The sequence below is a fragment of the Oryza sativa genome, chromosome 7 (genome assembly GCF_034140825.1).
Source record: "Oryza sativa Japonica Group chromosome 7, ASM3414082v1".
Taxonomy (NCBI): domain Eukaryota; kingdom Viridiplantae; phylum Streptophyta; class Magnoliopsida; order Poales; family Poaceae; genus Oryza; species Oryza sativa.
The window spans coordinates 10198834-10215502 of record NC_089041.1 but is presented as its reverse complement, the minus strand read 5'-3'; the positions used below and the strand labels follow the sequence as shown (position 1 = coordinate 10215502).

At 47.2% G+C, this 16669-nt stretch overlaps 1 long non-coding RNA gene across 1 annotated transcript; it reads left to right on the top strand.

Moving 5' to 3' along the window:
• The first annotated feature begins 11689 nt into the window (after positions 1-11689).
• LOC9272721 (uncharacterized) lies at positions 11690-13686 on the top strand. Its single transcript, XR_001547326.3, has 2 exons — positions 11690-11907; positions 12313-13686. It is a non-coding gene; the product is annotated as an uncharacterized lncRNA (long non-coding RNA).
• The last annotated feature ends 2983 nt before the right edge of the window (positions 13687-16669 follow it).

Here is a 16669-nt window from a genome sequence, read left to right as displayed (position 1 = left end):
TTCTCGGATTTTTCGGAGCTCAATTCCTAATTTTAATAATACAAAGAACATTTCAGTAATTATTTAAATAATACATTAATCATTAAATAATCTGATTTTAATCTTGTTAAGTAATTTAAGTGTTCAAGTATTTTCAGGATTATTCTTGAAATTATTTTAGCATTGGAAGTATTTTTAACAATTCAAAGATCATCTCATTGATTAATTTATTAAATTGGAAGTCCTTTGATGATCCCTTCCGGCCCAGCCCAAAAAGTCTAGTTTCCCTCCCTGCCGCTACAGTGTCGTCTTCCAGCTCCAGCCAGAGCCGAGCTAACCTGTGCAGCCGCCTCCTCCTCCATCAAATCCGGTGCATCCGTTGCTTCCCTTCCAAAATTGGTTGCAAAAACGAATTCCTCTCTATCTCCTCTACCTAATCCCCAAGAAACCCCCACCAAATTCGTTATCTATCCCACGAATTTTGGCCGTTTTTATCCGGGTGAACTCGGGATAAGCCCGAATCTTCCTTCACCGAATTCATCCGTTCCCGAGCTGATCTCTCCCTCTTCCGGCTATAAATAGCAGACCCTCGGCCTCCTCTTTCGTTTCCTCCTTTTTCCCCAAGTTTTTCCTAACCCTAGCCACCTCCCCGCGCTCGTCTTCTCTCTCCGCCGCCGGCAACCGCTCCAGCCGCCGTTTGTCGTCGCCTCGACCGTCGCCCTCCTGCGCCGCCACCTCTCTCGGCTCCGCAAGGTCAAGCTCCACCCCGGCCGACGGTTCTTTTGTGCCGAGTTCCACCGGAGGTTGCCCGCCGCCGTGAACCAGTGGGTTGCCACTGGGTTTTGGTCTCCAGCCGCGCCGGTCGTCGTCGTCCATCGTCGCCTTCGGTCGTCGTCGCCGTCGTTGGATTCGCAAGGAGAAGAAGCCCGGCCACCTGTTCCTTTTCGTTGTAACCCGCTGGAATCCCCTCGTCGACGTGAAGCCGATCTACTCCACCTCCGGCCGAGCCTTGCCGTCGACTTCGTGGTTGCTGGACATCGTCGTCGTTTTCTTCGGCAACGTAGCGCCAAGGTGAAGCCCGTCCGCTGGTTTTTCTCGTGTTGGTAAGAATCGTCGCGTCCTCCTATTCCTCCTTGTGCTCTCGGTTTCCGCCGTCGTGCAGCCGTTCGCCATCGCCGTCGTAGCCTAGGGTCGCCGGCCCTCGTGCTCGCATGGCAGTGCGTGTGCTTGCCTTGTCATATGTCCAGTTAGTCACCTATCTCTTTTTAATGGCATATTAGGTCTTTTTACTAAATATCGTCAACTAAATTCATTCCAGTTTTTAGTCTTATATCTTATTATATCTCAGTTATAAATTATTTATAAATTGTTAAATTAATTTGGAATATTTTTTTTCTTTAATAGGCTTTAATTGGAATTAATCTTGTAAAATTCATAACTATTTTATATGTAGTCAGAATGAGGCCGTTCAAGTCCCTAAATTTATTTAAAATCATGATCTACATGTTTGTTTACTTTATATGTACTTTTTATTTGGTTTTTGTTAGTCTTTTTCTCCGTTTTGTGTGTTAGCTTGTCGTTTCCGTCATTGCGAAGGTTCGTTAGTGCGTCGGAAGTGGTTCAGAAGACTAATTGAAGACCGATTATTGCAAGGCAAGTCACACAGATCCTAAACACAATCCTTTGAGCATGTTGATCCTATATTTAAATTCTCTATTTATTTCAACTGTGCATTTATTTTTGAATGTCACCGGGTGGAGTGAACATATTCCTTTGTTATGGCCAATTTGAATTGAATACCCTATTCCTCGATACCTTGGGTAATAAATTGATTAGCTTGAACCTTATATATTGGTTTGGTTCAGCTAAATGCTATATATATATATATATATATATATATATATATATATATATATATAATTGCTTAGCCATGCTTAGAAACATTAGCTCATTAAGGGGATAAATCATACTACATTATTACTTATGGTTATATTTAATAGTAGCTCACGATGGTTAATCGTGTTATGATAATTAATTGATAATTGAAATTTGACAATGGTGGGTTGTGAGCGCATGGTTTTGAAGGTCGTGCTCATGACAATTAAGGACCGGTTCACGAGCTACTGGTGTGAGACATTAACCGTACTAACCACAAGTCAGAATGGGCAACGGCTAGACACTTTGTATAGCAAGGCTTATTGTGGTGAGCCAGACTGAGAAGCGGTGAGAAGTCCGTGGGGGTCGCTGGGGAGTTCATGCCTCTGGTTTTTGAGGGGGTGATTATGATCCAGGAAAGGTGCGCTGCTTTGAGTTGAGCTATATGAGGGGTCTTGTCACAACTACACAAATGGTGACATGTTCAGCATGGGCACATGGTGATAGGGTGACATATTGTGGAGTTGTGTCTTGTGGGTAAATTTGTACACATCTGGCCAGAGTAAAACTATTCGAATAGCCGTGCCCGCGGTAATGGGCGGGTTGAGCAATGTTTTTCGTGAGTAGTCTCACATCTCTCACAATAACTATTGATGCTATAACTGGTAATAATTTGCTTAGCTCCTGGTTTGGAGTTAGATCTGTACAGCCGGGTATGGTTGTTCAGGATGGTTGGGCCTGAGCAGCATGGGTGTGCTGTTCAGTGTTGATTAAAGTTGATGAATAATTACTCTACTGTTTTACTTCTAAATGTTTGCTAAATGCTGCTTTTGCAAATGAGCCTATATTATGCCATCCTTTGGTATCCATGTGCACTTGCATATTTGCTGTGTGGCTTGCGGAGTATATCATATGCTCACCTTGCAATAATCAATCAACCTCAGTTGAAGAAAAAGGATCTAGAAGGAGAAGACGTTTGGCTTATACCCCAGTTGAGCTGCCTGTGGGAGTGGAGCCGGAGCTTCGCTAGACCGTTAATTCCGCTGCTGTTTTCTTTTCTTTTTTAAGTATGTAACGTTATTATTATGATGGATTTGTATATTAAACTGTCAGTTTGTGTATCTCGGCTGATTTCTGTACGAGGATTTTATGCACAAATTAGTTCGGAAATTACAAGTGAATTTCCAGGCGTGACACCTCTCCCGGTGCCCCACGAACTTAACATCTCCTGCCCCTACCCCTACACCAATTATAGATGGCCAAAAGGCCCACCCGGCACGGCCCACCAGCCATCGGGTCGGCACGGCCCGATCGACACTTCGTGCCGGGCCGTGCCGGCCCATGGGCTACGCCTCCCGCCCAGGCACGGCCCACCAGCTGTCGGGCCATGCCGGGCCGGCCCAAAGGCGTTGTGGCCCATTGTGCCTTTTTTAAATAAGTCTAGTTTTCGTCCCTCCTCTTTGAGCTGTGACATAATGTAACATCCTGAGAATCCCTGACAATAAAAATCACTAAAATTTCAAACTTTTTAAAAACTTTTTGCATCATGCTGGAAGTTATGGTTGTTATTGCTTGCCAAACCATAAATCGACGCAATGGAAAAAAATCAATCTAAAGATTTACACCCGAGCAATAGTTACGATTTACAACGATACGATATTTATTATCAATCCCATAAATATTTATGCACATGAAAGCCAGGCCAAATAAAGTACAAGTCAATTATTAAACCCTTTGGTATAAATCACAAATCAAATATTAAATAATCAAACCATGTTGATAGCCTGATTTCATATTTAACAAAAGGAAACAACATAGTTGAATATAATTCACTTGAATCCAATCTCACATGAAATATAAGTACACATGAAATGATGATCACATCAATGGCCCCATCTATAATAGAGTATCTCACTAGAATATATAATTAATATTTGAAACACCTTATCAAGCTCCTCATAGCATGAAAATCACTCATATAAAATAATGGTCATATAAATAAATTAGGCTTTATACATAAATAAGAATATGTGAGTGTTTAATTAAACAATTAGATTAATGTTGTAATAAGTCTCAATTTATATTTATAGAATGAGTAGACCCACGTAAAATGCATTGTTATACAAATAAGTTCATTCAATGTGCTATTGTAATAATGGCCACATTAGGATATTTTAAATTAATTTTAGAACCCTCAAAGCCTCCAAAATTATCTAGGTTAATTTTAGATTTAAACCTCATTTAAATAATACAATAGGAAAATATATAAAATATGGGTAATATTAAATTTTGGTCAACTTTCATCTAAAATAAAACATATATTGGGTAAAACTCTAATTGTGTGAAATCTAGAAATTATGGGACAAGTTTTAATAGGAAATAGGCCTCAAAAGTGGATAATGAGGAAAAAGTCACTGTTCATTATGGCCTAGGTGTTTGATGTGGTTCCCTAGCCCTTCCCCCCTCCACTGCCGTGCTCCCCCTCGCGCCCCGTGCCCCTGCACGCGCCGCGCCGCGCCGCTGCCGCCCACTGCTGCGCGCCGCCTCGCGCCCCGCGCCGCCGTCGCCGTCACCTCGCTCCGCCGCTGCCGCCCCGCGCCGTCGCGCCGCCTTGCGCCCCGCGCCGCTATTGCCGCCGCGCGCCGTCGCGCCGCCTCGCGCCCCGCGCGCCGTCGCCATCGCTGTCACGTCGCCATCATCACCGCGCCGCGCGCCGTCGTCATCGCCGTCGCATCGTCATGATCGCCTGTCACCGTCGGCTGTGCCGCGCCGAGCCCCGCGCCACTCCCGTCGCCGCCGTCGCGTCGCCCGTCGCGTCGCCATCGCCATGCGCCGCGAGCCGTCGCCGTCGGCCTCGCACCCCGAGCCGCCGCACGCCCGTCCTCTCGCTGCCTCGCGTCTGCGCCCCGCCGCGCGGCCGTCCCGTCGCCGTCACCCTGAGCCGCTGCCGCGCCCCGAGCCGCTACCACGCCTTCGCGTCACCGCCGTCGCCATCAGCGCCTCGAGCCCCGCCCGCGCCGCGCACTGTCGCCATTGCGCCGCGCCGTCCCGCCGCCGCGCGTCGCCGTCGCCCCGAGCCCCACGCCGCCGCGCCGTCCCGTCGTCGTTTAAAGCCGGCCACCCCTCCCCGCGCCTATATAAGCCCCTCCCCGGCTGCCCATTGCTCCCCACACTACCCCCACCACCTCCCCTCCCTTTTCCCTCTCTTTCCCATCCCCGGCGTTGCCGCCTCGTTGGAAGCCGCCGCCGCCGCCGCTGAGCCGACGCGCCCCGCCGCCGCGATGTGCCTCGTCGCCGCGCCGTGCTCCGCCGTCGACCTCGCCGCCGCGTCTCCGTCGACCCCGCCGCCGAACCGGTGAGCCTCCCCCTCCCCCACCGCTTGCCGTCGCGCCGTGCCGCCCGCCGGTTCTAGCCGAGGCCATGAGAGAGAGAGGAGAAAACAGAGAGGAGAGAGAGAAAAGAGAATGGAGGAGAGAGGTTAGAGTGGGCCCCACCTGTCATTAATTCCATCCAATTTCCCTTAGAAAAATAATTCTGTAGAAAAGAAAATCAAGACCTTGACCCCACCTGTCAGTCACTATAGCTGGTGGATAAGGTTGTATTATAAATAAATGAATTAGGAACAGTACCATTTCACAATTATTAGAATTAATTCAAATTTGAATCTTTACACTAGCATAACTTATTCATTTCAGCTCCGATTTGAGTGAAACTTGAACCTAAATTCATCTAAATTCATAAGCTTTCCAATGATATATAATTCACTATTTGATAAAATATATTTATAAATATTAAATAATTAATATCAAGATGATGCATAATAGTCAACTTAAAAATATGCTAATAAATAAAATTAGTATTGTACAGTAGAGTGGATGTAATAATATTTGTCTCTAACATGTCTTGCCACTGTAATAACCACACAAACTAATTTTATGTGATGTCTCAAATGAATGGATGTATAGGAAAATACTAGTACTTATTTAATATTCGATGGCCATATAATTAAATCCATGGCTTATAGGTTATTTAAATCAAGTATAGCCTTATGATTATGTAACTAAAATATAAACACACATAGATGAATCTTTAACCTGTTTAGGAGAATACTAACAGAGCTAGATGTGGAGGAATCACTAATTAAATTAATCGATGCAATACCATATAGAATAGCATATATATGCCTAAATTGATTACCACTTATTAGTAACCCAATAGAACCAGTGCTTAAACTTGTCGCATCACATATACAATATCACTCATAGAAACTAGCTAATGTATAATTAAACTACAATATATTCAGGAATCACTTGGAGCATTGGGTAGTACACTTTCTAAATAAGCTCATGTACAGTAGGCGACCAAAACATTATACGTTGTTGCACACATATATTGTACATCCCATTATAGTTATACAATTAATTTATCTTTTTCATATATTAAACTGGGGAGTATATAACAAACATGCATAGTAGATAAGTACTAATTATAAATCTTGACCTCATATGTTTATAGTTCAATTGTAACTCCGGATTGTTCATTAAGAGATAATCTGTAACTATAATATTATAAACCTCCCGAATTTAACATATAGAGCATGGATAATTATTAGCCCTTTTATAATTTATAATGGCAAGTAAAATATGTTCATAATTAAAGTAAAGCTTCCATCAATAAAATAATAATACAAATGATTCACTGTAATTATTTGATTGATCCTAAATCCATTTAACAACAGAACCTCTGATATGTAACCGTGCTATTTAGATAGCTGCATACATAGCCATAATCCTTCCATAGCCATTTGATAGACTAAACCACCGATTAGCCAAATATATATGTATCCCATAAATGCTATGTTGGTTAACTCCTAAATAGGCCACGATGACAATAGAAAGATTAAGAAACTTTAGCCTTAGCATGATTGGGATCCATTAGCAAACACGAATAGTACATTTTGTTGCACATATTTGATTGTTGTTTGAATATTGGTTTTTCTCGCGTATTATAGACCTTGTGTATCGGTTAGTCGTGAGGCAACGTCTGCAATTTCCAGGAGGTGAAGGTTGATCAAGATTATATCAATAATAAGGATTATCCTGAGCAGGCAAGTCATCACTATTCCTTGAACATGTTGATCCCAATTGCGAAATTGTTTTGTTTACAAATAAAATTACATGCAATGATGAACATCCTACTTGTGATTATGCCATGCCTTGATTATTGTTTACCCTTAAATATTTGTAACCATGTTTACGTATGAGTCCCTAGTCAACTATGACAATTGCTTAGAAATGCTATTCTAGAATCATGCATACTCATATTTATCAAATGCTATATGCTTGGGCAATTACCTTTGGGAAGGTAATTGAGATGCGGCATGTGGAGACATGAGCGCCACATTGCCATAATGTTGATGACATGATTTGTGAAAGGAGAAATAAAATTAAACAACTGTTTTCGACTGGGGCGGACGGAGGATTTGGGTGGTATCTGGAAAAGGCTAGTACCGTCCCCGGTCAATTAAGGACCGAGCCATGAAGTTAAGCACGAAACGACCCCCGTACAACCGCACTTCTCGTATGGGTATAGGCCTAGCGGATTAGATAGCCGAGCGGAGGCAGTATCCCTGCATAGATGGTTCACCCTTGAGTGAGGCAGGTGTGCTACGGTGGGACAGCTGTTAAGGTAGGGCCGAGAGGCGTGCCCTACATCGGTGTCGCCATTGGTAGGACTGCCATGAGTGTGTGAGAGAGAGAGAACTTAACTTGAACCATAATTTAATATGTGTGAGACTTCTCTTTCCCGGGAGCACCAGAACTCCTCACACTGCTAGAAACATGGACGCCTAGAGTGCATGAGGATTTAAGTTCATGGAGCGGGTACTGCCAATGCGAGGTTATCGAAAAACTTTGCCGTGACGCGTCTCATGTGTTGGGACGAGGATCATGTGTTGGGCAGTCGCGGAGTGCGGGTAAAGTGTACATCCACTGCAGTGTGAGTAAACCAAATCTATTCGAATAGCCGTGCTCGCGGTTAACGAGCACCGGGACATGTATTACACTTGGCTAGACTCTAAATTCTTAACTTGTGTGGGATGGGATATTGCATGGTGATTTTTATGCTGATGGAGCCACTTCCTGAGAGGAGGGAAGGTGGACGTCCTCAGAAAACCATGACGACTCAATGGCGGGAAGCTATCCTTGGGATCACAATGGATGGTGGACAGAACCGTCGTTGTTTAATGTGAACACTGGAACTAAAATTTGATCAGTCTATGATAGGTCTTAGGCTTGTGAAAATATTTGCAAAACGCAGCTTTATGCAAAAGAACCTGAAACCATTCCTTGAATACCCTCTATCATATGCATTGTTGTTGTGGTGGCTTGCTGAGTACGGTTGGTACTCACCCTTGCTATTTATATATCTTTTAGGAGAGTGTTGAAGAGAAGCCCTTGTCGGTACGCTTGCGTATCCCACAAGATGATCGGAGTGCGGTCTTGTGCTAGGTCTCGTTCCCCAGTCGACTGCCTATGGCATGTTAACCAGACCCTTATATTATTTTGTCTTCTGCTGTTGTTCTCTGATAGTTGTTGGCCTACCTGGCCCTAATGTAAGTATTTAACTCTTTTAGCCTAAATTCATTCGTGATATGTTGTGATCCAACTATGTATGTGTGTACCAACTACTGATCCAGGGATTGGTATGGATAAACACAGAAGATTTCCGATTTCCAAAATCGGGGGTCTACACATAATATAGCGAAAATAAGTCTATTTTCCGTCCCTCCACTTTGGGCTATGAATTATATATAGTGAAAATAAGTCTATTTTTCATCCCTCCTCTTTGGGCTGACATATATATGTAAAATAAGTCTATTTTACATCCCTATTCTTTCGACCGTGGCATATAATATGTCTATTTTTACTCCCTATTGTTTATGTGTCGGGCCTGGCATGCGGCCCATCGTGCTGTGCCGGCCCAACGTGCCGGTGGAGAGGCCTAGGCACGGCCCGGTGGTCGGGCTAGGCCGGCACGGGCCCGACCCTTGACGGGCCGTGTCGTGCTTGGGCCGGGCCAAAATGCCGTGCCGTGGGCCGGGCCGTCGGGCCTTGGGCCTTTTGGCCATCTATAACACCAATGACTCTATCTTCATCCGCATGCGTGCCGTTCCACTTGGAGGAGCACCACGGCTCGTCCCTTGCTCGCCCACCGTGGCCGACAAATGTGGAGGTGGTGTCGGGGAGGTTGGGAGGTGCAGGATGCATGCACGCCACTTCCGCTCGGAGGAGCGACACCGCTTGTTCCTCGCGTGCTCGCCGTGACTGACAAGTCATGACAGCATACACCACGACCACACTCGTCCGTCATAGCAGGCGTGCGAGGGATGAATGTCGGCGCTCCTCTAGAACGAAAACGACATGCGGGCTTAGAGAAAGGGAAGGAATAAAATGGGAGAGATAGAGAGATGATGGAGACTTGCTGGTAGGTCCCACCCTATTTCCGACGCCACGCTGTTGCCACATCAGATAATGACCCGATCAACATGCCACGTAGGACGAAAATCGCCATTCAAACCGTTCGAGGAGGTAAATTGATCCGGTATTTATAGTTGAGGGATCACTAGTACAGAAAACCCTATAGGTGCCGGTTAGGAACTGGCTCCATTGGTCGGCACCTTTGCCTCATTTTTATTGCTGCCGGTTCTAAAACCGGTACCTATACTATTAAAAAAATAAAAAATTGATGGCGCCTACAGTGCCACCGGCCTTCTCCACCGCCGCCACCACCACCTCGCCTGGCCGGCCTCCACGCCACCACCTAGCCATGCCTGCCTCCATGCCAGCGGCCGCCACCCAACACCGCGCTGGAGGAGGGGGGGCCCGGGGAGAGAGGGTGTCGGTGAGATCCAGCAACCGCGCCGCAACCTCGCCGTGTCGGTCGCCACACCACGTCGTGCTAGAGGAGGAGAAGGGAAGCGGGGCGAGGTCCCTCGGGAGAAAGGTGGCCGCTGTCACTGCCACCTCGCCACGCCTGCCTCGGCGCCGGCCTCCACCTCACCCGCGCTGCCACGAGGAGAGGAAGGCGAGAGGGGCGAGGCTCCTCTAACCATCAGCCGCCGTGCCGGCCAGCCTTTGCCACCACCGTTGTCGCCGCTACCTCGCCGCGCCATCCTCGGCGCCGGCCTCCACCTCACCCACGCCGCCACGAGGAGAGGAAGGCGAGAGGGGCGAGGCTCCTCCAGTCGTCAGCAACCGCGCTGGCCAGCCTACTCCACCACCGCCGTTGTCGCCGCCACCTTGCCGCACCAGCCTCGGCGCCGGACTCCACCTCACCTGCGCCGCCGCGAGGAGAGGAAGGCGAGAGGGGCGACTAGCGAGGCTACACCGCCGCACCGTAGAGCCTCCCTGGAGGAGAGGAGGGGCGAGAGAGAGAGAGAGATGGCGTTGTGTGGCAGTGTGGGATGGATGGATAAGATAAAGGATGTCGTGTGGATGGCGCTGTGGGTGGTCAAAAAAGCCGGCTTGGTTTTTTTCAAAGGTGTCAGTTCCGTTGAAAAACCGACACCTATACTATAGGTGTCAATTTTTTTAATAGAACCGATACCTATATTTGTATTACAGGTGTCAGTTCTGTTGGCAACTTTTTGTAACAAGTTGACAAGCACGATCGCAGCACCTTAAGCTTTGCGGTGATCCTAGAGTCACCAACGACCTCAATCTAGCCAAACGGCCAAACCAAGATGGGTTTTCATAACTAAACCGGCTAGCGGAGCCGATTTGAGATAACTACCCGTATCGTGGGCAAAACGGAAGGTTTTTAGGACAAACCTACAAAGAGGTGTTGCACTCTTACAGTGACGGTGCAAATCGACAAAGATGGACTAAACTAGGGTAAAATAGAAAACATAACTGAAAAGTAAAGAAAAAACGATTCAAGTAGATTGTATTAGGGGGATTACAATGAACCGGCCTTGTCCCTTAAATAGGGGTTGGTCTTGCCCTCTACAGGCCCTTCTCCACGTCCAACTCGGAATAGAAACGAAAGGAAACACGAAACATAGCCTTCCCGAGCAAGGAAACCCGAGACCCGACGAAAACAGACCCGGATTCGGACCCTGACGGTCTGACCGCGCACATACCTGCGGTCAGACTAGCCCTACTAGCCGGTCAGACCGCACACATACCTGCGGTCTGACCGGCCCTGTGAAGGAAACCCGACACTTTCCAAACTTTGACAATTTTCCCCTATTTCATCCATAGGTGCCAAATTTGGGTGTAAACATGTTCTAAATAAAAACCGACACCTATCGTATAGGTGCCGGTTTTTTAATAGAACCGACACCTATAGTATTTAAAGGTGCGGGTTCTATTTTTTTATCGTGCGGAGGTGGGAAAATGTCTATAGGTGTCGGTTTTAAATGAACTTCTATAAGACCGGTCCCTATGAGGGTTTTTTAAGTAGTGGATGCGATTTAACCAAAGGCAATAGTTTAAGAAAGCAAAATAAACTTATTCGGGCTCAAAATTTACGCGTATTACACAAGGCTCGTGTTTGGGCCAAGCCCACGAAGCCAATGCAAACATACCAATTCCGGATTGAATTGCCACGTAAGCGCCACGTCAGTGCCACGTCAGATGAAGACAGATTCAAATTAGCCACGTAGGCACTACGTCAGCTAAAACCACCCTCGAAACCTCCAAGGAACCTTATATGTATCGGTTTTGATAGTTGAGGGACCGGTTGTACCTGGTTTAAGGAAAATTGGATTCGTTGACAAGTTAAAGAGAACTTAGATGGACTTATTCCACACCAAAATACCACATCACTCCCCAGTCCTCGTTGCCCTCTTGCCGAGCCGTCCTCCGCCATGCTCCGTACTCCATCTCCGATCGGCGACCCGCCCTGAGCCGGCGGAGCCGCTCGACGTTAGGGCCCCACCTCACCAGGCGACGGCGTGGGCATCCTCGATTCTCAGGGGTGTGGCGGCGTCGGCGGCGGCGCAACGGTGGGCGCCGTCCATCCCTCCCAGCCGGCTCGGCCTGGTGACCGGTGAGCTCTCTGGAACCCGTCACATGAAGTTTCTTTTCGTCAGTTTCTATTGGGCCATCGATGATCGATCTGGTGAATCTGTGATCCTTTGCCGTGTCGGGCTTCAGATTCTACGGTCTGCATACCTTTGCCCTTTTGTATTAGAGTATAAGTTGGAAAACTGATAACTGGCCACACAGTTGAGGTGATTCCAAACACCAACTTCGTCATAACCTTCGAGGCAAATAGTTTCTTGTTGATGGCAAACGATCAATGTGTAGCAAATGATCCGATTTTTTATTATTCCATGGTCTCGAACTGAAAAAAAAAAGTAGTTCGATTTTACTTGACTAAATTGCTGTTCACGTTGGGCTGGTTCTATGCACATACTCTCTGCTCCTGACACTAAATGTCGATTTCTTGTAGGATTCAGAGATGACGGCGAGATGCAAATTTGTCAGGCAATGTGATTAAGTAGATATGCATCCTGGTTGGTCACAAGGTGTTATGCTCACGCCTCGATATGGTTCTTGCGTAGCCACAGAAAGGAGCAGCTACTATGTGCTTACTCCAGCCACTGGAGTTGTATACAACTTGCCTGTGAATCCAGCAGAGGAGCATGTGTACCATGTCCAGTTGATCACCTGCACAGACCTTACCCTCATTTGCATTTGGGCATGTTGCTTCCATGGGAGAGTACAAGGTGATCCATATTTACAGACCTAGAGCTACATCAGCTCTGTGAGTTCATTACTGTCAAGTGTGGCACTCACCATGCAGACCTATGTTGAAACACAGGCAAACATCAATGTTATCTCTTATTGGGTGGTGTACTTGATGGATATTGGATTGTGTATATGAGCTATGATAATATGTGGTGTAGGTACCTTCATCCATCAGTATTTCATCTGTTGTTTCAATCTTGGGATGGAGCAAGAAACGGGATGTCCAGGGACCAATTAGCAGCATTTTATTTTATTTTATCTTTTTGAGAAAGCGATTTTCCTGAGGAGTATATGTCAATTGGCATCAACAGTTTCACTGAACTGAAAGGCTACTTAGTTTTAGTATACCACCAGCATTACTGTTGAACCATGGATTAAAGAGTATACATTCAGTCTGGATCATTCATCCCTGTTATTGAGTAGGATATAAAGCCAATAAGCCATTGTTGGCGTTAGATGATGGGAGGATATTCTTCTGTCTAGGATGGACTGGATTGCTAAGCATACCTGATGAGACATTTTGCACTTTTCCAAGAACCAGCACTTTGCAGAAGTGGAGATGAGACATCTTGCTGGAAATAGCACACAGCAAAACAGATGACTTTACAAAATGGTGATGTAGTGCAGTATTGCAATGTATTGCTACTCCCTTCAGTTTGCAGTTGATGAAATTTGCAAGAACCATCCATTGCTTTTGGAATTGATCGTTGGGCAGAATCATAAATTTTGGCTGTGATTCTTTTCTACTGTTGAATTGAAGCCTGCAAAGATGTCTTCGATTCTTGAAGATGATAGTTTTTTTTCTCTTTCATTTTGTACTATCTTCTGAGATTGTAATATAAGGTGTACTTGTCAGCATATATCATAGTATCTGACATAATTTAGGGCTGCTGCAACTTTGTTTTGCAGTAAAAAGGTGACAGATTGCCAGTGCCACTTGTGTTGTAGGTGAAATTCGCTGTGCATGTAAAAGGATGCGGTTTGAATGCTTATCATATAATCTCTGTTACTGTTATCTAGATATAATGCACAAGCTCTTTGAGCTCATATATTATTCAATGAGGGTTGAAATGCTCTTGTGTATTGTGATGAATGATGAGGAGCCTTTTGTTGTATTTGTATGTCAGTCTCAGTCAACAACTCTGTAACAAGGCTGCATGCCTATATGCATTGCTCAGCCCGCCGTCAATTCTTGAAAATGAATGCTGAATAAACCTGAAGGATCCAAACATGGAGAGTTACTTATATTCAAGTCAAACAGCAACCTGTTGTGCTACCAGGACACTGATTTGATAATCTGATTGTTTTACTTCAGAAGATAATCAACAGAAAAAGGGGAAAAAGAGTTACAGTATCAGAATAATGTTACATTGAATTCAATGAGCAAGCCCAGGGTAATGTTACTTGCATTGAATTCAACAAATCAGCAGTAATGTCAACTGAACCACATGTTTTGCATACATTTAATTACATTCAATTGAACCAATCAAGAATAATCTCAGATTTGCATAATAAGATAAGTACACTTTGTCAATAATTACAACCCATCAGAGCACAGAACTCATAAACACCTCAATTCTGAGCTACCGAGTATCATTAAATCTATTTCTACCAAGGCGGACAAAGCTTTTCATAATACAGTTTGTCCATAAATACAAGCATCAGAGCACATCTCGCTTCTGATCTACAGATATTATCATCAACTAAATCTCTTCCTACAAAGGACTAAGCTAATCAGCCTACAGATCAAACTGAATTCTCTACATAATAACATCAGCAAATCTCTCTCTTGCTTCAGGAGGCTAATCAGCCGGCGGATCAAAGTCTAAGAGGTCGTCCATGGAGAACTCCATATCCAAGCAGCTCGGGTCGGCCATTGTGAAGTTGATGCTGTTTAGAACCTCATCAATGGTCTCTGGGAACTCGAAATCAGACAATGCCGGCGCCTCACTGTCGATGATGCCCTGTGAGGAGTATTTTTGGTTGTCCAGCGACGGCGCAGGCGCTGCACTACAAGCATCGGCTTCTGCTTCCTCTGCTGGTAGGGTAATCAGGTCTTCAAGGTGACTAAACACCATGGAAGAATCATCCATCACGTTGGAAGAGCACTGATCTGCGCCGTCAGCATCACCGGCAACATCGAGCAGAGGGTACTCTGGGAACTCGAAATCAGACAAGGAGTAGTTCTGATAGTCTAGTGACATAGTCCCAGCCGGCGCATCAGGACGATCAGCTTCTTCTTCTTCTGGCAGGACGATCGGGTCTGACAGATGAGTAAACACCGCAGAAGAATCATGCATCACAACGGAGCATCCCTGATCAGGGCCTTCAGAGCTATCGGCAACTTCAACCAGAGCAGCCAGAGGAGGAACAAGCACTGGCTGTGGCTGCGGAACGAACTCCTCGAGCAGATCAGACTCTATTCCAGTGCTCTGGGGCTCATGGAGGTCGCCCATGGAGAGCTCAATGTCCAAGCAGCTGGGGTCAGTTGTGGTGAAGTCGATGCAGTTAGGCAACTCATCCATGTTGATCTCTGGGAACTCAAAATCAGCCCAGGAGTAGTCCATCGACGCCAGCGCTGCACCACCGGCGGCATCACCTTCTTCTGCGGGCAGGGTGATCATGTCCGGAAGATGACTGAACACCATTGTGGAATCGTCCATCACGCCGGAGCATCCCTGATTGGCACAGTCAGCATCATCGACAGCGTCCACCAGCGCTGCGGGAGGGGAAATCGACACGGTCTGTGGCGGTGGAACGACCTCGTCGAGCAGAGCAACCCCTGTTCCGGTGATCTGGGGCGCGGTCTGTGGCGGCAGGACGCACTCCTCGAGTAGAGCAGACTCTGTTCCAGCGCTCTGTGGCGCGGCTCGTCCTCGAACGTCCTCAGTGCCGACGTCCAGGGCATCCTCTGTTCCGGCGATAGGAGGGATGGGAACGGGCTGTGGCGGCGGGATGCGCTCCTCGACCAGGGCATCCTCTGTTCCGACGCTCTGGGGCGCCGGCTGTGGCGGCATGACGCGCTCCTCGAGCAGAGCAGTCTCTGTTCCAGCGCTCTGTGGCGCCGCGCGTGCTCGACCGACACCGTCCTCGCCGGATTGTGGCTCTCTCTTGCGCTTCTTGCCGTGGCCGCTGAACCGGACGCGGTAGAGCCGGATCGGCGACGCGGCGAGCTCGGCGGGGGACGTGACGGCGTACTCATGCATCACCCAGCCGGAGCTCCCCCTCTCGCCCTCGGCGAAGAAGCTCAGCAAGTACTTGCGCCACACGATCTCCACCTCCACGCCGCCGCCATCGGGGACGAGCAGCTTCTCGCCGTCGGCGCAGACCCTTTGCCCCTGCCAGAGCCCACTACCCTCGACGGTGCGCTTCTGGCGGCTCCCCTTGCCGTTCTTGGCCCGAGCCTCGGCGAAGAAGAAGCCCTCGTCGCCCCGGCCGTGCTCCGCCAGCAGCTTCCATGGCGGCACGCTGAGGGGGTCGGCCTCGAGGATGACGCCATTGAGCGGGAGGGGCTTACCCTGGAGGCGCCGGAGCAGGAATCGGGAGACGAGCTCGCCGTCGGTCGGATCGAACCTGAGGCCCGGAGGGAGCCCATCAGCGCCACCACCACCCGCCGCCATCGCGATCTTGATTTCTAGGGTTTCTAGGGTTTTGGGGAAGAGGAGGCGGGAGAGGGTGAGAATTGAAGCGTGGGGGGATGAGAAAGCCGTTTCTTGATTTGAATTTATCCAGTGGGGGAGCCCAATGTCGGTGCGATACGGCTACCGCGCGCGATCGGCTCAGATCGCTGGTGGGTGTGTTTTTTTTTGTGTGGATATTTTTCGCTTTTTTTTTTTTTTGGGGGGGGGGGGGAAGGTTTGATAAACCAAATCCTAGCAATTTATTTGGAACCTATTTTGAATAGAAATTTGAACAATTGCTCAGGTCCTCAGGTTATATATCTCATTGTGACAAAGAAAACGTTGTTTACAGATTCTGAACATCTGAAGGATTTTACTAGCGAGGTACTTACATCCAATTCAAACATGGGTACTTCTGAAGTGAGAGGGGGTTGGGGG